The following is a 25,738-nucleotide window of genomic DNA, read 5'->3' as shown; positions in this document are numbered from 1 at the left end:
TTTCCCTTTCTATCTATGGAAGTAGTTCTAGAAATTACTCAGATAGTCATTGGGTCCATGATCTGATGATTTTTCCTATTCTGAGCCATAAATACCTATTTATTCTGAAACAGTAGTCCTTAATCATAAATGCTTTTCTAGCAGCACTGCATAAAGTTGAATAAATGTTAGCAAACCGTATTCCAAGGACATGGTCAGAGCCATGGCTTCAACAGGATCTGCGGATGCATTGCTGTAGCTTCTGTGATGTGGGTTTAGCAGCAAGAAACAAGTGACTGAATGTGAAACAGCACAGGCCACAGTTCTTGCAGTGTATAATCTAATGTGAAAATCCAAGCAACTGGGACTCACCCAGATCACAGAAAGCTTTAATGGGACTTCAGGGAGCAGTGGACTTGAAACAGTGCTGGTTTTACTGAAATCTGAGTCTGTGCTGGGGGTGGGGTAGTAGCTGCTATACTATCACCACTAAATTGCTGTTTACTGCTTTATGGAATTTTCTGCAATTCCTGCTTCTCCCCATGTTTTATTAATCAAAGTGAGGAACTGGGCTGTAAGTCACAGTGTTCCTTCTGTACTTTTTTGGGTAAGGAGGAGGGATTCACTGTGTTTTCCAAAGGGCTGACCGAGTTTCTGTCCCTTTCTTGCTCCCTCCCCCAGCTTCCATTCATTTTATTGTGGGAAAAACCACCTGTGGGTAGATGGACTAGAAAGGGATTTAGTATTTCAAATGTCTTTGAGATGTGAACACTATCTATTGCTCTTCCTGTCTGTCTGTCTTGTTTAATAAATTTGTCCTTCCTTGCAAAGGAGACTTTGATAAGAGGACATTGTGTCCTCTGCTGATCACTTGCAGTGAATGACTATAAAGGAGCTTTCTTCAGTTCATCTTATATTAAATGGTGACTTCTAAGAAATTGTTACCTTGTTTCTTACTAGAAATGCTTCTTGAATCAGTCTATTTTTTTCTCTCTTAAATGCAAATCTCCTACTGCGTTCTTAGCACTTTGCATTTATATGACACTTTTCATCCCAGGCTTTCAAATTGCAGTGTGTTATAATTCTGTTGGAAGTATGAAAATTTTACCTGAGATACATGTCCTGAAAGAAGGTTGTAGTCAGCTGGATGTCAGTCTATTTTCCCAGGTAACTAGTGACAGGACAAGGAAATGGTCTCAAATTACACCAGGGGAGGTTTAGATTGGATATTAGGAAAAATTTCTTTATAAAAAGGGTTGTCAAGCACTAAACAGGCTGCCCAGGGAAGTGGTGGAGTCACCATCCCTGGAAGTATTTAAAAGATGTGTAGATGTAACACTCAGTGGTATGGTTTGGAGGTGGACTCTGCAGTGCTGGATTAGCAGTTGGACTCAATGGCTCAGAGGTTTTTCCAACCTAAACGATTCTATGTTTTTAATTAGACTACACAAACAGTAACAAAATCATGGCCCTAAGTCTGCAGGCTGATCCCACTGATTCAACTCAGCTCTCTCATGAATTCTTTGTGAAACAGAGTCTAACTTCAGATGCCTTTTCTCTGGAAATGAAGGAGCTCAGCTGCACCACATGATTAGTTTTTCAAGCAAATAACTTTTTGGCTATCAATGGAGGGAGCCCAGGAGGAATGACCTGCAGGTGTGGAGGAAAATTTAACTTCCCAACCATGCAGTACTAACTCTTTGTTCTGCTGATGCAGGATTAGAGCTCAATGGGAAAGAAAAAGATCAATGACATTTAAGGCTTTGTCTTTACTGGGGTAGGATTTTTATGTTCTCAGCATCCATAACTGGGACCAGATTTTTCAGTACTACTCCACTCCCACTAGATCCTTAAGTATATACTTGACATTAAAAACAGCTCAACACCAAATGTAGTGAATACCTGAAAATCCATCCACTTATATACAATATAGCTTTGTATTTTTTAACACAGTCTTAATAACCCAAAATAACACATAAAATGTGTAGTGTGGGTGATATTTCTTTGAACCTAAAATAGTGGCAATTAACAGTGTCTGCTCACTGTTGTGGAAATTCCATTAGCAAAAATCCCAAAATAAACTCAACTGAAGTAAGCAAAGTGGTTAGGACAGAATTAGAAATTGCTCAAAAAGTTTCACAAGATATTATAGAAACTTAAAGGACAAAAAATCTTCGACATTTAGACATTCTTTTATTAGTAATTAGTATTTCTCATTTCTGAGATTTGGATAGATCTGAATATATGACTTTAAACATTAAGATTTTATCCCCTAGTTTTCTATCTCCTAGCAAAGTAACTTGCTAAACAAAGGCTGGGGTGTTTTTTGCTTTGGCCAAAAATAAAAACTGTCTATGATTGTCTTAGAAAAGATCTGTTAAAGTGCTTGCATTTGGCAAGTATACATGCATTTAATATTTGAAGGAGATTAATTTAATGGATTGTAACTCATAATGTGGTCAGCACTCTGAGGTCCCATTAATATAATTCTTAGATTAAAAAATTAATTATCCAAGCAAATTCGAACTGTTTGATAATAGTATGATCCTTTGTGGTCCCCATGGCTTGGAGCTCTTCTGGACCCAAGTCAGTGCTGAAGAATTTTGCCTTCCAGCAGCCTCTCTCTGAGTGCTGAAGTGGCCTGACTCCCCAAATGCATTGCTGACATGACCCTTAGATCTCCTGATGAGACAAACCTCCTGCTTTGCAAATATCACTTGTTTCACAAGTAGGACAGGTTGCAGTACTGTAATTACACAGTTCAGCTTAGCTCATGGAGCTGAGAGCCCTGGAAGAATACTTTGCCGTGTTGATATACAAGCCAAATGATCACGAATGCTGTGGAAACAGCCTGGTGGGGTGCTGCAAATGGAGGGACAGGTCTCCACTGCTTATGTGATTCTTTACATGATGAGGGACAGTTTATTTTGAGTTTTGTATTCCGATGAAAAAGTCTGTTAGTTAAGATTCTATTTTGAGGAACTCAGAAGTTGTGGGGATTTTTGCTTTTTTGTTTTGTCTTGTTTTGAAGATATAATGAGGACTTTACTCTGGAAGCCCGCAGCAATCCTGTTATGCTGTGATTAATGTCACTGTATAATTCTGACAAGCTGAAGCCCTCCCAGGGTGCTCATTCATCATGGCTCTCTCTATAGCTCTTATTTATTTATTGAACAACATGTAAGCACAGTTCCCTTTTTTGTTTTATGTATCATCATTTCAGTGTATGTGGACTTCAAGGTTTCAGTTTTGTTGACAATAATGAGATCATCCAGACAATTATTGTTTGATTTTCACTTCACTAGTGAGGAAGATTAAAGAAGAGTTAAGGAGCTTTGTCTGTTTCCTGTTACCCATTTACTGAAGGGGAAGAAAAACTAACTGTTTAAAATGTATAAATTATGAGACTCACACTCAAACAGTACATGAGGAGACTGCACACCATTAGTTCATTGGAGTTGTGAATGGGTCAAGCTGGCTTCCTGCTTAACTAAACTATGATTTGGACCCCTGCTTAATCAGCATGTGTGAAGTTAAGGGCCAACCAGATCCTACATGTGTACCATGCTCACTCATGCAGCATCGACTTCTTCCAGTGCAGAAATTCCTTGCTTGCAGAAGGATCCGTACCTAAGGGTATCCCGGTTCCTGTAGGCTCCCTGCACTGCCATCTTTCATTTGGAGAATAAAAGTGAATGAGAAATTGAACATGAACTTGTAACAGGATGCCACTCAGGGTTTCAAAATCATGGACATGCAGTGTCACAGGCCAGGCAGGGAACAAGGACACCAGTCAGGTTCTTTAGCCAGCTGGAAACTGCTCCGATAGGTTATGTACAAGAGTCTGAAGAGAAATTGATTCCCAATACAGAAGTAACACTACATCTCCAAGAGAAAGTACTGGTATGGACACTTTAAGATCAGACAAAAATATCACAGAGTTGGAGGGAAATCAGAAAAGAGCCACAAACATGATTAAAGAGCACGGAAAGATGATGACAAGAAAAGATGAAAAGGACTAGATGTGTATAGCTATATGGTGATTAAGAAGGCACATAGTCTACAGCTAATTGAAGGGTATAAATGTAAAGAAAGGAGTGTAACTGTCTGAGGTGTTATGAGGGCTCGTAACTGGGAGTAGTTGGATGAAATTAATCAAACAAAAATTTAGGAAGGGAAATTTCCAAACAGCAGACCATATGTTCCCTTCTGGCATAAAAACGTGTGAAGGGGAACAAAACACCTGAAAGCCATGTGGCTTTTGAAGTGCAGCTGTTGTTCCACATTCTCTCCCCTGCTCTGTGAAACTAAGGGCCAGGGCCAGGTTTCTGAAGTGCACATACTATCAACACAAGTGTTAGAAAAACCAGGAAATCACTAGTTAAGCTTATCCACCCCGTGAAGTCCCAGTTACAAGTTGTACCTATGCCTTTCAACCTTGCCCGTTTTTACTTCCCTCATGTCTCCTCCCCCCACCCAAACCTTGACTCCCACTGAGACAGTGTTTAAAACTCTGTTTTTGCTTTGTTGGGAAAGCGGATTAAGGCTTTGAAGTATATGATTAACATGGGGACAGTCTTTCAGTTCAGGATATGTGCAAGTGTGCAGTATTGAAGGTATTGAAGGATGGATAAGGAAAGGAGTTGGATGGTGTTTAATGGTGTAACAATACTTAATACTAGTCCTGATATATAAGTTTAATACCTTCTTCCCCTTCAACAGCTAATGTGTGTGGCTGAAATTATCACATTATATGGAGGACAAAGTTCTTCTTGGCTTCTGGTTAGCAGGTAGGACTGCTGTAAAGAAAGGAAATGTATTTTTATACCTTGCCAGGCTAAGAACTCAGGGTTATTTTGTCTTTCTGAATAATGCAAATACAGGTTGTGGGTATGGGGTTTGGGTTTTTGTTGGGTTTGGTTTTATTTTTTCTGTGTGGTGTCAGCTTGTTGGTTTTATTGGTGATGATGATGGTGGTGGTGTTGTTTTACAATTTAAGGAAGACCACAAACATTTTTACAGACTTAAGAATAACTCTTGCTTTTTTGATGTGATTCTCAGCCTTATGTAGTTCCCAATGCCCTCCAAATTGCCCCTCAAATGCTTCCTGAATCCCCCTTGCTCCAGACTCCTCCCACAGCTGCACTCCAGATTGTCCAGTGAAGAATTATTCTGTCACGTTTGGGGACTAAATACAATCATTCATATACTTAAGTGAGACTGAAATCTATTTGTTTAAATGCATGTCTCAACATTAATTATACAGTCATTCTTGATTTCTTCTCAATTAAAGCCCACAAAACAGAATATGTCATAGAGTGTTTTGATTTTTCTGTTTGCATTTTTTAAGAGAAACACTTCATTCAAAACAGTTCTCCTGTTTCTAGATTTTAAAGAGATTGGTTAAGGGAAAGTAAGTAAGCCAAAGGAGTTTGAAGGAGTTCAGAGTATTCCAACTTGAAGTCCTTAAGAAATATATGGAATTTACATTTTCCATTAAAACAATTATTTTAGATGAAATCTACTGCTGATATAAAGAGGTAATTTTTGCTTGCTTGTAGTACCCATCAGTTTGGTTTACAGCTGTTCTGAGTGGTCTTTATGTCTTTCAATTAGACTGTGCAAGCTATAGGCTGTCTAAGCATTGTTGGTGATAACTCCTGACAATAGTAATTGCTCCATTTTATAAATAGAGACAATCAGTAGCTTTAAGCTTTTTTTTTATCAATATATGCATGTAAATAACAGCATATCAATGAAAACATAGCAACAGGTCTGGGGTTTTTTATGTTCATTTTAATATTCTCAAACACCAAACAATAAAAGAAATAGACCTGCACACAAACTAAATTAAAATTTCATCAAAAGCACAAAGGCAAGAAAATTCTGAATTAACTGAACCTTTGCCTCCTGCTGCGTATCTAGATGTTGCTGGAGTTGCCTAACCTTGATTAGTGTCGACACCAAAGGCTATATGTTATTGCAGATCAACTTGCACAATTACTGCTGACATCCTCAATCTAGCTTTTTAAGCAGAAAAAAGGTATAACAGTCTTGTGTTTGGAAGCAGGAGCTAGACAAATGCAGGACTGAAGTGATGTGCCCATTTCTAACAAGAAGAGTAAATTAACCACTGTAAAATTAACCTAGGGACACAGTGGTTTCTCCTTCACTTGAAGTCTTTGTATTAAGACTAGGTATCTTTTAAAAAAAGAGGTGCTGTAGATCAAACAAAAAGAATGGTTTTGATGCAGAAATTGATGGTGCTTTTGCCTGTGTTACCCAGGAGATCAAATGCAATAGTCATAATAGCCTCACATTCAGTGAGGGAATTATGTATTCAGCAAAATACCTATAGACAAATAAATACTGAGATACTTGGCTTTTATTTATTTGCTATTTATATGAGATATACCATCACCAGCATTTTCTGTGGAGAACAGCAGTGTCTAGATTTAAAAAAAAAATTTAAGATATACTGTTTCACCTACTTTATTTCAGTAAGAGGAAAGATTTCATGATTGTGTTACTATGTGAAGTTTTCCAAACAAAAAACGGTCTGAAAATTGTAATAATTTCTATTGCATTGTCAAGATTTTCTGTACTCCTAAAAGCTGCCTTAAAATGTGTTCACACTCACAATGAGGCATTTAATTTCCCATTTCATCAGGACAGCTTAACAGAGAGGTTTGATTAATCTCCAGACAGAGAATTTGCAAAGAGCATGCATACTGCATGTAAGTCCTTTTTCTTTTCTTTAATTTATTTGTTTTATTAATAAATACAATGACTGAAGTCAATTTGCTTAACAAAGCAGGCTGAACTTGGTGACTGCGACTCACCTTAATAGGTTTCTGAGATGACTTTTTAATTCATTGCAGTTCTTGAGCTATTGAAAGTAGAAAAAATAAATAAATTATGTCTTAAAAACACTAACAAAAAACTCATGTCTAATGACTTCATGGAATGATTTCAAAGTAACATTGCCCCTGGTGGAAAAATGGGAGCCGCCTGCTTTCCAAATGGGCTGCACCTGTGCAGCTCTCAGAGAGGTTAAAAACATATCAAAGAGTTTCATCTGTGCAGGGCCTTCTGGGACAGACTAAATGGATTTAGAAGCTGGAGGAGGATCAGCTCTCCTGGCATCATATGCTGTGTTACTGTTGGTCCTTGTTTCCTGTTAATTGTGATACTGCCAGGGAAAGAGGTTTTGGTTTTTTTTCTGGTCTCATATAAATAAATTTTTAAAAAAGAGTCTGCCTGCAGGCATGGGATCTGATGCCTTTTCTTGCTGCAGAGATGCAGTCATCTGGTTTTAGTGCTCAAGATCTAATAGCTGGCATATGGACAGAGCACAGCATTCTGTGCAGCTCCCCTGGCTTCTCATAACCAGCCACTGAGATCCATTACTGCAGCAGGTGTACGAGTATCTGCCCACCTCGCTCTGAGAAACTGAAGATGTGTGGCTGTGGTCTCTCACATAAAATTTTAATAAAATTATTATTGCACAGAACAGGTTACATTCCCAAAACGGCCAGTGTCCTTGGGGAAACACATGGGGTGAGACTGTTTTGCAGTGCTGTAAAACTAACTGAAGAATGCTAAAATGAATGATAAACCTCACATTATTTAAGTCTTACACATACGTATGCTCTTAAGGACATTTTTCTTCAGGATTGCAGCTGTAGGCTGAATGCATGTGGCCTTTTCCTAGGTTTGTACTTCCTATCATATGTGCTAGAATTAACTTAATTGATAGAAACTAGGTATTAGAAAATTTAGTATTGGCCAGGTTTGTTTGTATGTTTCTTAAAAAATACATTCAGACAAAGGGAAGCTGATGTACATCTCCCATCATGTTCCACCTCTACCATTAATAGCAAAGTTTGGACAGGATGTGTCAGTAACAAGCTGTTGGAACTAAAAGATGCTGACAGCAGCAGGGGGCTGGTAACATCCCATGACAGAGCTATTATGGAAGAGCACATATCTGAAAGTATGTGCTTAAATTTCAGAGTAGTTCCTCCCACTACAAACCAGAAATTCCAGTAGTGCATTTAGCACCATTGTCCTCACCAGCTGCTGTATTTTTAATAAAAAAAATCAGAAGAAGAAGCATTTATGTTGGTACATCTGTTTCCATGTCAGGTGATACCCAGGGAGGCTGAGTGAGAAATGCCTCTAGAAACTTTAATGTTTGTAATTGTATTTATTTATTTTAGACAGGCCTACCCTTGTTTCATTCTTTGTAATCTGCCTTATTTCATGAGGCAGAGCCTTTCAATTGTTTAGTTACAGGAGAATCACAAGTCTATTTTATGAAAATATTGGCATATAATGTTCCTAGCTAGAAGAATGGTCTTGAGATCATTTATTCCCTGGAACATGAGGACTGTGTATGCGAATCAACCTCTGCAGGAGAAGGCTCCATTCTTGCAAGCTTAATGATATTGGGGGGTGGAAAGAATGGAGAGCTGCCACCTAGTCAGGGCTGTCTTTGAACAGAGATGTTTTCCTGCAGTGCTGCTTAAATCTGTAATATCTGAATTGCCATGGCTGTGATGCATGGCTCAGAAAGACAAATATCTAGGCCCCAATGTAGCTAAGTGTGAAAAGTCCAGCTGAAATTAAGGAACATTAAACATTCCATTCATTATGAATGAATAACCTTGTGCTCACGGTCAAAATTTTATGTATCTAAATAAATAGAGGTAGCAACAAGGTATTAATCCTGACATTGCAGAAATCACAGTTATTGTCTTTTTTCCTAAGATTGGTGCTGACACACTGTGGGGTATGTTAGAGAACATCCACGACTTGTTCAACTGAGCTGCCACAACGCTGGGGGCCCAGAGGCCGCTGTGTATAACTCCAGCTGCCTCAGAGCAGGAGCTCTGGAATCACATGGGGTACTTGCACAAATCATCCGATTTCACTATTACTTATCTTCTGCCCTCTGAGATTTTTAGCTGTAAAGGAAACCACTTAATTGACTAAATATTCCCCCCCCCCCGGATGTCTCTGGGTAGGGTGATTTCAGCTGGAATGTTCACCATGGTTGCTGAGTACTTAAAAGAGTCTCCAATGCAATGTAGGTGTTATTGTCTATGTCTGTTATGAAGCCTTTCACTGCCCCAGCTGTCTTTACTCACCGTCTGCATGCTCCTCTTTCACACCTAGCTAATTAGTTCTAGCTAATTCTCTTCCCCTCAAAAAGTTTCAGTGTGTGACAGGAGGCAGGACAAACAGTGTTGAAGCTTACAATACAGAAGCATGGAGTACTATAGACTGAAAGCAGCTGAGCTTCAGGCTGTGAGAGAAATGGTGAATTCTGTGTCTTTTATAAAGGAAGAATATTTTTCATGTGCCTGTGAAGACTATTTATAACTGAGGAATTTTTGTCCCAGATCTATAGAGTTAAAAATGAGAGGTGGCCAAATCCTTAAGTGGAAAAGGTGTCTTAATGCATTCAAATTTGTATCTAGCTACATGAATACATTTTAAAGAACATTTTAGGTCATAAAATTTGTAATTGAAGTGGTGAAAGCTGTTTAAGCTTTTGCAGTTTCTTTAGACCTCAGTGGATATCACAGAATCATTAAAGCTGGAAAAGACCTCCAAGATCATTGAGTGCAACCTTTAACCAAAGACCACCTTGTCAACTAAACCACAGCACTAAGTGCCACGTTCAGTTGTTTTGTGAATACTTCCAGGCATAGTGACTCCACCACTCCTCTGGGCAGTCTGTCCCAATGCTTAACCACCCATTCAGTGAAAAAATTCCTCCTGATGTCTGACCTGAACCTCCCCTGGCAAAACTTTTGATACAGGCCAGGATGTCATTGACTGTATACACTCGTCATACTCAGAAAACATTTTCTTCTCTTTTTTATCTAGTGAACTCTCCTCTCCCATAGACTGTTACCAGTTAAAAAAGGGGAAAGAAAAGCAATAGTTTAAAATGTATGGACTGTGAGACTCTATGTTACATTCAGGCAGTATGTGAGGAGTCTGTGTGCCATTAAGAATTCTGAATAGGGTAAACTGGCCTGTGCACTGAGTCAGCTTCTTACTTAGGATATGATTTGATGGTTAAGATGTATCTTAGAATGTGCTGGATGTGTTTGTCCAGTCCACACACTGTGAAACTCATTACAGTGTCAGCATTCTTCCCAAAAAGAATTAGTATAAAGGATTTGTATAAAATTCTCGTCTCTTGCTAAGGTCACCATTTAAGTCTTAAATGAGGGGGGAAGGTGTTTCAATCAAAAAGCAAGTGTTTGTGCAGGCAGAAAGGGGGTTTTTACTAAAAAAATAAGTGTACTTATTAAAAAAGTCAGTCAAATCAACCAGAAATAAAGTAGAAAATCTTTCCTGTTTGAGTGCAACTCAGACTTTTATGTTTGCCTAGAAACTACTCCAGACAACACCTGGTTTTCATTTGCCAGCACCTGGTCAGCAAGACTTTGAAATCTGTTTCTACCTCTGTCTATCTCCGTATTGTCCTAAATATATTTCATAGTGTTCAAATACAGGCCTATGTGTTAGCCCAGCACTTTGTATTAATGCACACAATTGTCAGGCTTTAATGTTCTACCAGTAAGACATTCCTTACAGGAGAGATGGAATTTTTAAGTCTCCAGGACAGTATACTTCAAAACAACTGAGCTTTCATGGCCTGTAGCCTTGTCCTCCATTGGAGCAGTATCCTGTAAGAAGGAGTTTGAGAAGGGGATGTGCTAGGAAAAGGGAATTTTTGCAGTTTCTGAATCTGTTGCAGATCAAACAAAGCCTCCAGTTAATTGCCAGCCATTGATCTAATCTGCTACATTAGGCACATTAAAAAAGTGCCACCCATGATGGATCAGACAGTGACTGAGCTAGAAATCCCATTCCTGAACAACTTACTTCATTTGTTACACTCATTTTTATTACTGAAGTATGTTGAAAAATTTGCCTTTATAAGGCAAGCTGGTACAGTGGTAAACACAATCTGTGGGACAAATTCAGAGTTATGTTTGTTAGCATTTAGAAAAGGCTGTATAGTAAACCCCTTCATCTCTCTTTTTCTTGGCTTTCCCTCTGGTTGTGAGGATGTGATATTTCAGGCTCCCCCACAATGCCAAACAGGATAAAAAAGAGTTTGCTGTCTGAAGAAGTTCAGGAAAAAACAATCTCTAAAATAGCTGTATGAAATACTGTGTTCCTTTTTTCAATTGTGTTTCTTAAATGACTTTGTCACACTACAATCGTGTGTTATCTACTCATCAATAGCCTGTGAAAAAGGTGCATTGTGATGCCTCCTCTGCATGCTCATTTCCCATTAAGACCTGCTCCCTTTTATCCATCGCTCTTGCCTTTTGCAGTAAGCGTGCCACTAGACGTGCTGAGATATGTAAAGAATATTTGCCCTGTATTTGAACTCTGACTTGGGTGTTTAGAGACTAACTTAAGCTTTGTTCTTCTCACTTCTTACAGGGCTTAAACTACAGTATGTGATGTTTTAAATCTGGTCCCTGAGCCAAGTAGTTTCCTCCCTAGAACATGCGTTAGGCATCAGCTCTCGCCCGTCATTTGCTGGGATTGATAATGTGCCAAGTCTTGAAGTCTTAACTCAGTTCTTACTCTGACAAGACTCCCATGGAAATCAATGGAACTTCTGCCTGATTAAATACTTCTGGATTCCTCTCCAAAACACTTGGCTTATTTATATCAGGCACGTTTGGAAAAATCCAACATTTTAGCCCCTGTAAAGTAGGTTTATCAAAATCTTAACTGATGGAGGACATACTGAAGGCAAAATACCCAGGCGCCTGTTTTCTGGCAGTGGAACACTGCTTATGTTTGAAAATCAAACCAAAACAAACCAAATACCTTGTCTAAAAAACAGTTAAAATTATTTGGAGTTAAACTTATAAACTTACTCACATATGAACAATATGAGATGACAGTGGCTTCTTCCACTGTGACTGATCAATGACGTATCATTCAGAGTTGCTTCAAGATTACCAACGAGACTCTATAAAATTTTAGTCCTTTTTGTCAAAATTAGAAAAACTAACTGGATGATAGATTCATACTGAAAGATGTACTATAGTTTAGTAAACATTTCATTGCAATCAGTTTCAATGAATAACACAAAAATACTTCAGGATTAACATAATTACCAAAAATAAACAAATATTAGCTTTAATGACCAACTTTTAATGTACGAGTATCTTCAACTCTTATTGTTTAAATATGCTTAGGTGTTCATGAAACTTGGCATGCTTTATGTCGTACAATACATGATGCTTTGAAAACAATACATATTTTGCATCTGGAGAAAGAAGCCATCTGGGGGGGTATAGGAAAAAGTAATGTCTATACATTCTCCATCAGTCTGCCATGGAGTAAATCTACTTACTTTGAGACACATGCAACTTTCAGTTCTTGGTGAAAGCAAAAGAAGTAAAGCACAATTTTCAGACATAGTAAGAAGTAACAGCACATGAACCAAAATAAGATATAATTTTTTATTTATTGTACTAAATCTGTGCCATACTGTGGAGCATGAGAGTTCTGATCTGTACCCCTCCGTCTTGGTGGTATAAGCATCCCAGTCAGGCCCTGCAGCTCTATAGGATGATAAGCCTCTTTGTTGTGTCTTCACTTGGAGCAGGAGTGCATCCTTGTACATGTGCTGGTCCCACTTCAGAGTGCCCTTGTCCTACCATGCAGACACAGCATGTTTACAATAGCTCCGACTGTGCAAACCAAGACCAGGTTGTAATTCTTTTCATTGCCTGGAGAGATGTGTCAAAGGGGTAGGGCCCTGGATTTTTGAAAGAAAGCACAACACGTTTCTGTCCAAAGTCCTTCTCCAGCTGTCCAGGAACTGCACAGTGAGATTGTGAGATTATGTCTGCACTGTGACACGAAGAGTTGTTAAAGCCTACTGAACCCTGTGACTCATGCTTGCTTTCCCTATGACTATTAGCCCAGCTGCACTTTTGACTTAAAGCATTCACATATTCAGGGAGAGTTGGCTCATGCTATCTCTTGGCAGACTGTTTTGTAGCATGCATGGCTTGCTTGTGTCTGGTCCATCCAGACTTACGAACAATAGCTTGGGTCCATGTTAAAATACCAGGCATATTTTAGCACCTGTAAGGTGTTTGCTGCTCCAATTCCTGCCTTTTATTTTCCTCTCTTTTAATATCAGGCAAAGCTTATGATCTTAGAACTGATTTACTGTTGCTGTGTAACCTGCACAGATGTTTTGTTTTCTTGTGGCTCTCAGAACTACAGAGTTTCAACTGAGAGAGATTCTTAACCTGGGCCTGAGGTTTTCACTATGAACTGGTGGTGGGCCAAGCCCTGATAAAAAAGGGCAACAAAGCTGCCTTTTTGGCCATATGCTATGGCAGAACATATGAAGGGTAAAAGCAAAAAATGCTGGGCGGGGTGGGGGAGGCATTCTCCAGGATGGGGGTTGCTGAGTTCAGGATGCAACAGGGCAAGAACCCAATGTCCTGTCTGCAAATCTTTGTTCCCTGTCCCTACAAGAGCAAGTTGGGAGGGGAACTGCCTCCAGTCACCTTGCAGCTGTGTTTGGAGCCAGACTGCTCTGCAAGCTATGAATGCTTCTTGCTTTAGTTCCTGTCTGGTCAATTAGCAAGGGGAAGATGTATGTCAGAAGGACAGTAGTGAACTGTTCTCTAGAGTCTTGACTTTTCCTTACAAAGAGAGTAGTCCTGAGCTCTCTAAAGACCTGAGTGTGATTGCACCATGCAGTACGAACAAAGCAACCTTCTTTGAAGCACGGTGACATATTAAAGTTTTAATTCTATTTTTTTTTCACCAGTTCATTTTCCTTTTTACTTTCATCTCTCATACCTTGGTACATCTCCCTGCTTTCACAGGGCCTATGCACGCTCCACACAGGCTAGCATCACTCCCAGCCAAAACAGAAAAAGTTAAAAAGCTTTATGCTACTTTCATTCTCTGAATCTCTTGGAGTGAGTATGTTTTATCTTCCTTGCCTTTCAGTTTGTATGCTCTTTTGGCAGAAACTGTTGGCCTGATTCTGATCTCATTTGAAGTGTGTAAATCAGAACAAAGCCCAGTGCTTTTGAGTGAAATACTGGAGCAAACACCTTGGTATGGTGTATGGCATTATATACCGCCAAGAATTCCAGTCAGATTCGCAGCAAAAGGGAATTCTTAACTAGCTTCAGTTTATACAAAGGGCAGTTTGCTGCTACAAAGGGAGTTAAATAGAATGACTCAACACTGAAACAAAAGTGGAGGGTTGGGATCACAGTAGTGAGTTTTAAAGGCATTTATTGGAAAGTCTACAGAAGGAAAAATTGAAAAAGCTGCTAAGAGACAGTTCAGCACCAGCATGAGCAGTCAGTATAGACTCTTTTTTTCTGGAATATAGTAAGCTGGTAATACACCTGGTATTTCAACTACGGTCTAATTATTATTCTTCCACTTGCTATTATAACTATGCTTGAACTCTTGGAAAGCAATGAGCAGATGATGGCATCAGACTGGATGGAAGGCAACCATAGCAATAAAGTCAGCATAAGTAAAAGCATCATTTTAAGAGGAGAGTTTTTCAATTTTCAGGTTCAGCGTTCTGACCAGCAATGTTTTCAACTTTAATATAGAAAAAACCATAGAGGATTTTAAAGTGATTAGTGGTTTGGACTGACACAATGATGTTTTTCTTGATAATATCTTTGCAATTTGCCTTTCATCTTAAAAGTGAGCAAGTGCTTGTCTTTTAGGGGAAAAAATAAATCTCTATTTCCAAATTTCTTTCTTTGCGTTGTTGCAGTCAATCTTTATGTACACGTATAGATTTACCAGTCAATCTATAATATATTATGATAGCTATAGTGCTGCAAATCCTGGGTGAGCTGGCCTATTTTGGAGTGTCTTCATATGAAAAATTACACTACTAGAAGTCTAATGGAAAAACTTCATTGTGATAGTCCTGATGGTAAACTTTATTATGCAGAGAAATTCTCAGAGGGTGTTAACATTTGCTATCTCAACAGTTTCCCTGAACTGTAAAATTTGAAAGCATCCTTGAGATCCATTGCCATTGAAATAGCATACATCATCGAGTGAAGCCATGCATCTTAGACTCACTTGCTTCCAATAAAATATTGCTAAAACTGGGAGAGCTTGATTCGCTTCACTTCAAGTAAAGAAAGCACTTTTTCATAATTTATAAGTCAACTGCAGCACTTTCCACCACAGAATTTCATAGAAACCAAATAGATTCCAGACAGGATTAAATCTATGTGTAATTAAGCATCACTGCTGGGTTGCAGACTTGGCGTTCCTAAATTTCCACTTGTTGGAATCAGGAAGGATGATGGAGTTAATCTGTGCATGCCTTGTTCTTCCCTTAGCAGCTTGTAGTGCTTAGAAACACGATACTGGATCATTAGCTTGACAAAGTGTTGCAGATCCTAAATACTCATGAGACTCTTCCTAGAGATGCACAGTGAAAGGCTGAGAAGCAGTGGTCACAGGTTGTACCAACGGAAATTCTTAACAGATATAAAAGTTGCAGGGGTTTGGACTAGACGATCTCAAGAGTCCCTTCCAGTCAAGATTATTATATAAATCTGTGATTATCAGATAGCAAGGAACTTGGCAGTATGTCCAAATCACTGCTATTGCAGGAATTATCCCATTTCTGTCTCTTCAGTGTCTTGCACAAGTTGATGAAATTCCTTCTTCAAAGTAGTTGTTAGGGTCAGGTGAAAAAAAAATAAGGGAGCTTTCCACCTTTGCTTCTGTGCACTGCTCTATTCCTCTCTGGGGTTAGATCTGGTCTTTGTAACTGAGATGGCAGTTACATCTCCTGGTTTTCCTCTTTGCACAGGACTAAGGATCATCAATCTAGACCCTGTGTCCTTTGACCCACACAGCTGGGGATCCCCCACCTGAAGAGACATCTCTCTTCCCTCCAGTAACTTACAAGTAATAACAGTTTATGGCACTGTGTAGACCAAGTGATATCTGACTACATATATTTGCCAAAATAAGACTTCAGTAAGCCTACCAGAAAGAGACTAGGACCTTTTTGTTAGTTTCCTTGCCTTATCTCTTCATAAACATTGAAACTAATATCCTTTTCCATTCACTATGCCTTGTCTTCCTTGACTACCAAACTGAGGATCCTGTCCTGCCTGCAAATCCCCCATCACAGCACTCACTCTTACCTCATTAGACAGCTGGATGAACTCTGCTCTGCTTTGCTGAGAGAGAACCCCTAAGCTACTCAAGGTTCTGCAAAAATGCAGATATCAAAACATGTGTTTCTCCATGGGGAAAACCCCACACAAGTAAACAGTATTTTTTTTTGTTTGTTTGTTTTTAGTCTTAAACCTGCACTATGCTTTGCAGAACACAAAATATTCCCTTAATATTGTTCACCCCTGAAATATTTTACTTTCAAATTTTAATTTTTTAAAAAATTGTCTTCATTCAAGCATGTATAATCTAGGATCATTTTAGAGGTGTTTACTTGAAAGGAATATTTAATTTCAATACAATCTAAATGTTAGAACTTTTTTTTTCTTTTACTTGGCTCCTAGTTCACAAAATACAGAAATTTATTTGTAGTACATTAGTTCATAAACTTTTTATTTTGAAAGTCTTAGATACTGCAATCTGTACTTAAGTCACAAGAACAACACCATCAGTCTTAAGTTTCTACATCTGCTCTGTCCCCTCTTGCTGATTTCTGGTTGATTTAATTCTCTTCCCAATGAGCAATTGATCCCTTTGTCCCTCATTTCCCACGTGAAAAGAAGTGACCCCAATAATGCCCACCCTCCCTGCAGCCCAGCCTGGCAGAGCTCCCTGCCTGTGGTGTGCAGCACTTCTCTCTCACTACATTTTGCCTTCACAGGAATTTCTCTCCTAACCAAGATTGGTTGCAAGAGAACAGACTGTGGCTCTCCCCTGTGGGTATGGAGCCGCTAGTTTTGTTTTGATTTATTGTTTGTTTTTTTGTGTGTGTCTGTGTTCCACATATTTGGCCTTGTCAACTATGTTTACTCTAGAGTAGAAAAAGAGAAGCTGGTCAGAAAATGACACAGCTGAGCAGTTGTTGAACTGCTGGTTGTATCATTCCTTAACTTGGTTATCAGCTCACATTCAGAAAGCTGAAACTTGATATTCCTGCATTGAAGGCACAAGGAGAGCTTCTGATTTGAAGTGTATGTTCTCCATATCTAACTATTTCTTTGTGATATTCATCTTGAGATTTCAAGGGGAAGGTTAAATTGGAGTTTTATTTTATAGTTGGCTTTAGGCTTTATGTGTGCTGTGCATACTCACCATGGCATGGACCTTTCCCACACCAGGGAAGTTCTGAGCTCTTCCACAGCCCAAGGTGCAAACCCCAAATTTCAGTGCTTATTGTCAGAGTGTGCCAGCATTTCTGCCTTCGCTGCCTTTTTCAAGTTAGAAGCTAGTCACTCAGAGAAGGCTGCCAGAGAGTGGGGGACATCAGAATGGAAAAATACTGCTCGAAAATATCATCTTAATGTTGTGTCCTAGTGTTGAAATTCATGTAAGTAGCTGTCAGTGTGTGCAGAGCCAGAGCTAAAGCTGTTTGTGTGCTGTGTAACATAGCAGGGGAGCCTTTTGATTTACCGAGCAGCTTTGTCTAGATCCATAGCTGCTTCTTTGCATGCTTAATATTATCTTTACAGTTCTAAGAACAGATAAGCTGTTCTGACCCTCAACAGGATCATCAGATAAATCTTCTTAACAGCTATTATACTGATTATTTTTTTAAATAGAAAATGCACTCACAATTTTGCATTAACATTGGGATTATTTTCAAGATACAAACACCCTCAGAAGAGCCTTAAGAGTGAATAGAGCTATTTTCCCAATTTGTTAACTTTATGTCATCAAATATAATCGGGCAATAAGTTTATTTGCTCTGATCATCCTCTCAACATCAGTTATTATGCCCCCACAGTGATGGGTTGTCATTGGCTGGGTACATAGAGACTCCTCTGGAGTACTTTGTGGGTATCAGCATTTTGCATACTTGCTGCATTGCTTTCAAGCTTGGTAAGTGTCGAGCAATGATAACCGGGTCTTTTGTGATTTTATCAAAGGATTTTTATGGTTAACACTTCAGGTAAGCAGGACTAACTTATTTCCAGTTACCCATTTAGTGACCTGCATGAGGAGTCTTATAAACCATAGATCTCTTTCTGTTATGAGAAGCATCTGCTATCTGATCATGAGCTAATATTTTCCATTTGTTCAATAGCCCTACTTGACCCTCATGATAAATACCTGGATTCCAATCGGCATTACTGCAGTGAATCTGGTCATTGCTTCATCCCATGCATGTTGTACCTGAACCTTCACCCTAAGACATTCTAGGCTTTTAACTAGCCTAGGCAACTCTAACAATCTCTTCCACATAATTTCAGCATTTGTTTAGAGCTTCTGAGTAAGACTGTGGCACAGTCAACTGAGATTATCTTACAACAGTTCTTTAGTACAGGAGATTGTTTTTTATCATTTACCTCCAAGTAGTTTTCCTTTTCTTCTCATCATGCTCTACGAAAAGATGAACTCATGCTCTATATTTTGTTAGCTGAAGCTATTTGGAATAATTATAAGCTATTCTTTGAGATTCATAGATGTTTTGGAGGAATAGGGTAAATGTAGGCAGGGTAAGTTGGCGTTGTGGCAGGAAAGTGAACTTCGCCTCTGTACTGTGAGGTGTGTTAAAAGGGTGTGTCAGGTTTTAATTAGGTTTAGCATGAGGGTTTTTTTCCTGTGATGAAAAGAGGACCTAAAGAATTGTATCTCTGAATCACTGTTGTCATTTCATATGGCTAAAAATCTTGCACAGGCTTTGAAAATAAGAAGGAAATGGAGGTTACTTGACTGTAAAGCAGATATTGTGAGATGTTAACCCCTTGATAGAAGCACTGTTTTGTAGCAACTTCTTTATGTCTGAGCTGTGCAAATGCTTGTCTTAAAGATACAAAACTGTTTAAGTGTCCTAGAAATGTTTGTTCTAGATCTGGGACTAGCAAATCAGGCACATTTCCATTCTACATTTGTTTGTAGAGGTTCAGAACTGAAATCTGTTCTCCTTTGTGAAAGGACACCTTACCTTGTATTTGCTGCAGGTCTATCTTTGTTTAGTAATCACATAATAGAACGAACAAACATCTTCAAAAAAAAAAAAAGATTGCATGAAATATTAATTGTTGGTCATTTAGAAAATCTCATGATCAGGGTTGTCTAAACTAAGACACAACATGGGTGTGTGTGTCAGCTTGCAGCTTAGAGACTCATAACAGCAACGGCTTCAGCCAGAGTCCTTCTGTCTCTTAAAAGGCCCAGTAGTAACTTGTACATTGTTCCATATCCTGCATCTTTATTTCAATATGAAATACCAGGATTTCCTTCTGTGATGGAAAAAGCATTAAGCATGATTATCTGAAGATGAGCTGCATACTGGAGTGGAGTGCTTCATTTACCAGCTGATTTCACTGTGGCGTTCTGTTCCAATACAGCATCCTTCTTAAGTAAGTATTTCAGCACCCTATTATTGAGAGAACAAATCCATTGTTCCAGTCAATGAAGTGGGAATTTTGTCAGTTGTATAAATTCTGGGTGTACTCATGCTTTTGATTCAGGTATATTAACAGGAGTTAACAGAGGCACAAGGAGCCATCTGTTTTTTGTCCTATGTAGTTTTGTTTGGATGTCTTTAACTGGTAGTTGCTCTGGTTGGGATACCATTTTCTAATTTTTCAGTACAGTAATAATGGACAAAACATTATTGCCATCCCTATATGTAAGCCTCTTTGGGTTTAAATCTATAAAGCTATGGCAGCAATACATGGTTTGCCCAGATCATAAATTTGTTTTCCTGAAAATTCAACTAGAAATGTCCTATTGAAATAAAATCTTTTGCCAGGAGGTACAGTACTATGGAGCATAAACATTACCTGTTCCAAAGCACCACTCGTAGTTCTGTTACAGGCTCACCCTTCATCACTGGACTCTGGGCTCACTCTGTAAAACTTAATTCATGGACAGATTAGAAAAGGAGCAGCCCTTGTGTGTGCATTTGTATATATGTGTGTATGGAAGGGAAGAATGAACTTGTAAAACTGCCCAATCACAGTTTGCTCACCACTATAAGCGTTCCTCTTTCTCACCCAACCTATGCTGAAGTTTTTACCTTCTGGCAACTCACAAATGAACTTCCTACACTCTTCAAACTTCTGTGTATCTATGATCATTTGGGAACTTGGCCAGTTCTTTTTAGGGGAAAGTTTTTCATGCTGGCAGGTTTAATGACTTCATTTAATGCTTCAGTTGTTCCCATTTACTCTTTTTCTACCAACTGAATTGATTGCTGTAGCAAATTGCACAGAAACATCTCAAAATACCTCAGACTTCTGCTTTCCCAGGATCAGGCTCCCAGTAGTGCTGTCTCAGCTCCCAGCAATCAGCTGGCATCTTTTTCAGCTCCAGTTGCCTTCCTGTGAAGTGCACTGCTGAGAGGAAAAGGGAAAGGGTCAAGTTCTATCAGCAAATCCACAGCCTCCTGGAATGACTGTCGCTTCTTTTCTCCCCTGCTCCTGGTCTGCAAGCCCGGATGCATCTGAGTGTGTATAAACTGGTTCATTGCCTGTTTATCCTGGAAGACCTTATGAGTATTTGAATATGCCAAAAAGACAAGTTTCCTTATGTCCTTTGCCAGTTTAAGTGGGGTCTATTTCTTCCCTCCTGACTTGTACATCTTAGTCATGCTGTGGCCAGTTATGCCCTGTGCTGGCTGGTTCCAGCAGATCAAGGGCTAGTCCTGGATTGGAATGATTCTGCTTTTTGGAGGGGAAAAAATTTTGGAACATACTTGGTGCTAGATCAAACTAGGTGACTGCTAAAACCCTCCTTCCTTTTCTGACCACCTTGTGAGCCATTTGAGTTTGAATTGAAAAAATGCCAGAGCTTGCACTTTGGCTGAGCAGGAGCAGCAACTTGAAATTTCTGTACTTATGCCTCAGATCTCATTGCTAACACCACTAATCTCTTTTTGACCTAAGGGGCTCACCAATTTTAGCTTGTTTCTGTTAGGAGGAGAAGTTGACTATGGAGTGAATTGTTTCTCTGGGACAAATCTGTTTAGTCACAAAGAATATGCACCAAGTCCTGTTTCCCTGAGCATAGCTGGGATTAATAACAGGACTCACAGATCCAGGCCTTTGTCCATCCAGCCATCTACCCTAAAATTCTTTTTCTTATCTCTTCTCAGATCACATTTCTTGTTTGCCTTGGGTTTCTTTTTGCTGCCTTCATTTGTTCTTTCACTGCTTCTTTCCCATGTTTGAAAATGCAGCACAAAAATTCAGTACAAACTCCTCTGTGGTTGCATTTTTAATTGAAACCAATTCAACTTCTGCCTGCAAGGATCATCCTATTCCAAAATTTTCCCAGGACTTCTTTTCTTTCAACTGTCACTTAAACAAAGGAAAACTAGTGGAAATTTTCTCATATCCAGGAGAATGACTTGTCTCATGTCAACCAGAGAATTTAAGAACGAGTTCTCCATTGATGTTCACTAGAGAAAACAGACAACAAATGGAGTCACCTTTTTGTGGGCATATCCTGGAAGCTGGTGTGTCCCCAGAAACATATCCATTCAGGAATCAACTGTGATTTTGGTCTTATTGTGACAAAAATCATAGATGAATGCATGGAGGTGGAAGAAGTATGAATGTATCACTTTTGTTCTACCAGGAGAGAACTTGCCTCAGAAATGCACACCTGTGACACTGAGCTGGGAGTGCCTCATTCCTGACTCTTTGTTTCTGTGCTGGTTTCAGCTGGGGTAGACTTAATTTTCTTCACAGGGCTATGTTTTGGATTTGTGATGAAGAACAACAGTTTCTTGGTTGTCTTTGGGGAAGAAGGTGGAGGAGGATTTTCTTAACAGAGGATGTTGTGTCAAAGATTATGTCCTGCTTTTTTGCATCAGCTGAATTGCAAGTACAAAGTGAGGATGGGCACTGGATTTTCAGCTGTAGTGGATACCTCTAAAAAGGGGTAGAAAAGAAAATCCTGTGGCTATTCAGCCTACAGCTCATCTTTAGCTAACTTGCAAACTAATCAAATGCTTGGTCTGTCTTTATTAATAATTTAAAATAATTTGTGATGATTTCACACCAGAGAAAACAACAGATAGAAGTAGTGGCATCAAGAGCACATAGCTGTGTTTTAAGAAGTATTTTTAAAGTTCCTGCTGGGAAGGAAAGAATCCATAGAAATGCAATCAGGAAAGTTTCTATAGCACAGTATATAGTTGTTGTAATCATATTTCATTTGACTTCTCAGTGTGAGCAGTGCTTGTCTTTCCCCCAGTGTAGGGCACTTGCTTATTCCCATGGTCTAGAGCTGGAGCTGGCACCTATCAGGCAGCTCTCTGTATCTGACCAAATACAGACTGTCTCACATTCAAATATTAAATTTTTATTTTGTCATGCCTAACTGGGTCCATTACAAATGCTCTTTCTGGAGAGCTGATAGGAAAGTCAAGGTTCTGCCCATGGTAATTCAGAAATTTTGGGACCCTTAGTAGTTATTAATATAGAGAAAAGAATACTCTAGAAAGGAACATGTTTAGTGAGTAAAAGTGGCAATGAAGGGTTTCACTGTAGAGACAATCAGAAAATGTACTTTTGATCCTCAAATACAATCAATGGAAGCTGAAAAGAGAAAGAATTCTCATAAAAAACCTCCATTTTCTCCAGTTTTGTGCTCATGTTTTATAAATTCTTGACATTCCTCTACTATGAAAATTTTATTTAGATTGAAATGTTTGGGAATTTACCCCCCAAAAGATGATTTTTTTTTTCACTAAAAAGGTTGAATAACACATTTCAGCCAGTCTCATTTAGTATTTTACATATGTAGCTGTCACCCAGGTTGGTCATGTGTTCAGCATACATGATGCAACCCTGGGGTTTTCAAGGATTTAAATCACTCATAAAAAAAATAAAAGAAGGAAAATTAAAACTATATTCTCCCACATGTATCGTTGCTATTTAAAAATCAAATTGAGAAGTAGCATACATGTTACTTGGGAAGGAGGGAATCTTTCAAAGTGTTCAGGGTTTGGAATTGGTTCACCAGGATGTACCAAAGAAGTGCTGTCTGAAAAGTGGTATGAACAAAGGAACAGTTTTTAATGGTCCCTATGATTATATATTTTAGTACTATTTGTCACTCAGCACTACTTCCCCTGGGCTCTTTCCCTCCTTCTTGGTAAACATAAAGCCAGTCCTATTTTAGATAGCGGTATGCTTCTGGCAATCATTGTTCTGAAATATCTGTCAAGTTGGTTGAAGAAAGACCTTATTTAAATTCAAATTTAAATTAATTTTAAAATTTAAATTGGTGGGACACCTATTAAATAGTTGATCTGTCCAGTAAGACCAAGGCTCACAGCTTTAACCAAATGCTGCTTGGGTTGCTTTGAATAAGGATATTCCGATTCCAAATCATAATGGGGCTCATTGTCTTTCCCCTTGTCAGTAAAGTGATTTGAATCTACATGAGTAAATAAGGAAAACACAAGGCAAATGTGTTGAGGAACATAATCCTGTCATCTAGAATTCACGTGTCATCTAAACATCACAAGTACCTGTCCCCTTGCTCGTCCTGAGAGACAATTCAGACTTTATCACTATTTCAGACCTTTGTGAAAACAACCATAAATACATGCATTTGGGTGACAATCATAAATATGTGAAACGTATTGCCTACTTTGAAGTCTGTAGTTCAGTCCCCAGGAAAAAAAAAAGTTACATATAAAGAGTTTATAGAATGTAAGAAGGGAAGGAATTTGTGCTGAAGGCAAAATCTCTAACTCCATAAATGTCTGACCATTTAAACTAGGGGAATCACTGTAAGTGCTTCATGCTCCCTAACACATCCATTCTCATATTGGATGATTTCTGTAGCCCTTTATACCCATTGTGGCAAATTGCCAGAAAAAGGCATACTTTAGCTGCTCCTTATTAAGAAAAGCATCTGAGGAAAATTTCTGAGAACTAGACTTTCAGCTCTCTATCTTCTACATTTTCATGTTCTTAAAAAAGAATTTTTATTGCCACCAAAGGATCTTCAGCACAAATATCTCCAGGTTTGAAAGCAAGAATGGAAAGCATTGTTTACTGATAATTTGTAAAGTTTTATGTGAATTTTAGAGCACGTTTTATGTATAGAGAATGTGCACATCTGCCACCAGAATAAGGGCTCGTGTCTGAGCTGCCAACAGCAATAGACTGCGCATGTATCAGGAAGGGTTTGTCAACTGCTCCCTTCTTTTAATTTGCACGGTTAGTGCTGTGAGGTTTATGCAAGGCAGCTCTCAGGGGAGGGGACTGAAAGTTCTTTGAAGTCCTTTGTGGTGGCTGTCTAATCTGGAGAAGAGGATTACTTTCTTTCTGCCAGAAGCACATGACAGTTTGGTAATTAATGAGCATCATAAAGTTCTCTTTTTCTATTAGATACCCATTAGTAAACCTGGGATGGTTGTCATTTTGGACAAAACCATGCATATCCTCATTTTATCCCAACATCAAAGGGGATCTCCTACTGTCTGATGCTGAATGCTCTAATTGTGTTTGCGTTTGGTGGAGTTGGTGCAGAATGCATCTGAAACAAGCCTTGGCATAAACTGTAGGTCCTGTGATTGGACACACAGCCCGAGCCTTCCCAGAGCTAACAGCTTAAATGAGTGGTGGGTTTCTCTATTATTTTAAACATACTGCTCTCTTCCTCTCCTGTCTGTCTGTTTATGCTATTTGTTTTCCTTTGAGAATACGGGAATTAACATACTTTCCACATCCATATCATGCTGAAAAAAGGAAAGCACTGTGTTGGGCTATTTCCCTTTCCCCTTTTGATATAGTATTACAAAAAGTCTTTCTTTAGGATTTAAGAGCATTTCAGGTATTAAAGCTCTCTTGGGTTGTCTTTTTCACATTATTCTGAAAGTACAGAATGGTTTCCTGCTCTTTATATTTGGCTCTTTTATACTGAAACAGTTGAAAAGTCCTAGTCTGTGGACTTTTTCTTTTTGAGAAAATGTCACCCTTTCTTCCAAAGGGTCCAGTTTCTGAATGCAGTGTAGTTTCTTCAACTGCATTTAATCTCCTTTAGAAATAAGAAGAATGGCTAAGCAGCCTGTTTTATATATTCTGAATTTAAGATTTTTTTAAAGGTCAGATGCTCATCCTATACTCAAAATCTGTGCCGAATGCAGGCTGGAAAGAACTCAAGGATATGCAGCCACCTTTTCTATGCACAGGGTTGGACCAGAAAGCTCCACTGTAATGAAATGTAATGGCTTCAGAGAGTCTGCTCAGTTGTGAAGCCTAAAGAGGAATATGCATACTTAAGATTCCTTTTGCTTTGTTTTCTCTTATATTATTTTATCTTTCTAATAGGATTATGTCTGTACTGTTTGGAATATCTGATGGGCACAGAGCTCTTGTTCAGGGTTAGTCTGGATGCTGTATGTTGTGACTGTTAACTCAGTATTAGCAAAACAAAGTATTATTAATTTTTGCATCTCGTGGTGAAAAAGCCCTGCTGTCCTAACAAAGGAAATGTAAAACCTTCAGTATAAAAATACATAAAATAAAGCTAACTGGCTTTAACTGGCCAAAATGTTTAGCATAATCAG

General features: G+C 38.8%; 1 protein-coding gene across 13 annotated transcripts in view; it reads left to right on the top strand.

The window, feature by feature from the left end:
- Positions 1-25,738, top strand: part of NKD1 (NKD inhibitor of WNT signaling pathway 1) — a 278,155-nt gene that overhangs the window by 134,424 nt on the left and 117,993 nt on the right. For 9 of the 13 annotated variants that reach the window (XM_069026856.1, XM_069026855.1, XM_069026852.1 and 6 more), the window contains 2 exons: positions 4,702-4,769; positions 19,434-19,562. The exons of 2 other annotated variants lie outside the window; for them this stretch is intronic. The gene's annotated coding sequence lies outside the window, so the exon portion shown is untranslated. Of the gene's footprint in view, positions 1-4,701; positions 4,770-11,457; positions 11,568-19,433; positions 19,563-25,738 lie in introns of those variants that run through there. 2 more of the 13 variants (XR_011154428.1, XM_069026851.1) reach the window with 2 other exon arrangements.

Source organism: Aphelocoma coerulescens, chromosome 11 (genome assembly GCF_041296385.1).
Source record: "Aphelocoma coerulescens isolate FSJ_1873_10779 chromosome 11, UR_Acoe_1.0, whole genome shotgun sequence".
Classification (NCBI taxonomy): Eukaryota; Metazoa; Chordata; class Aves; order Passeriformes; family Corvidae; genus Aphelocoma; species Aphelocoma coerulescens.
The sequence above is the reverse complement of the archived record's forward strand: the minus strand, read 5'-3'. Positions and strand labels throughout refer to the sequence as shown.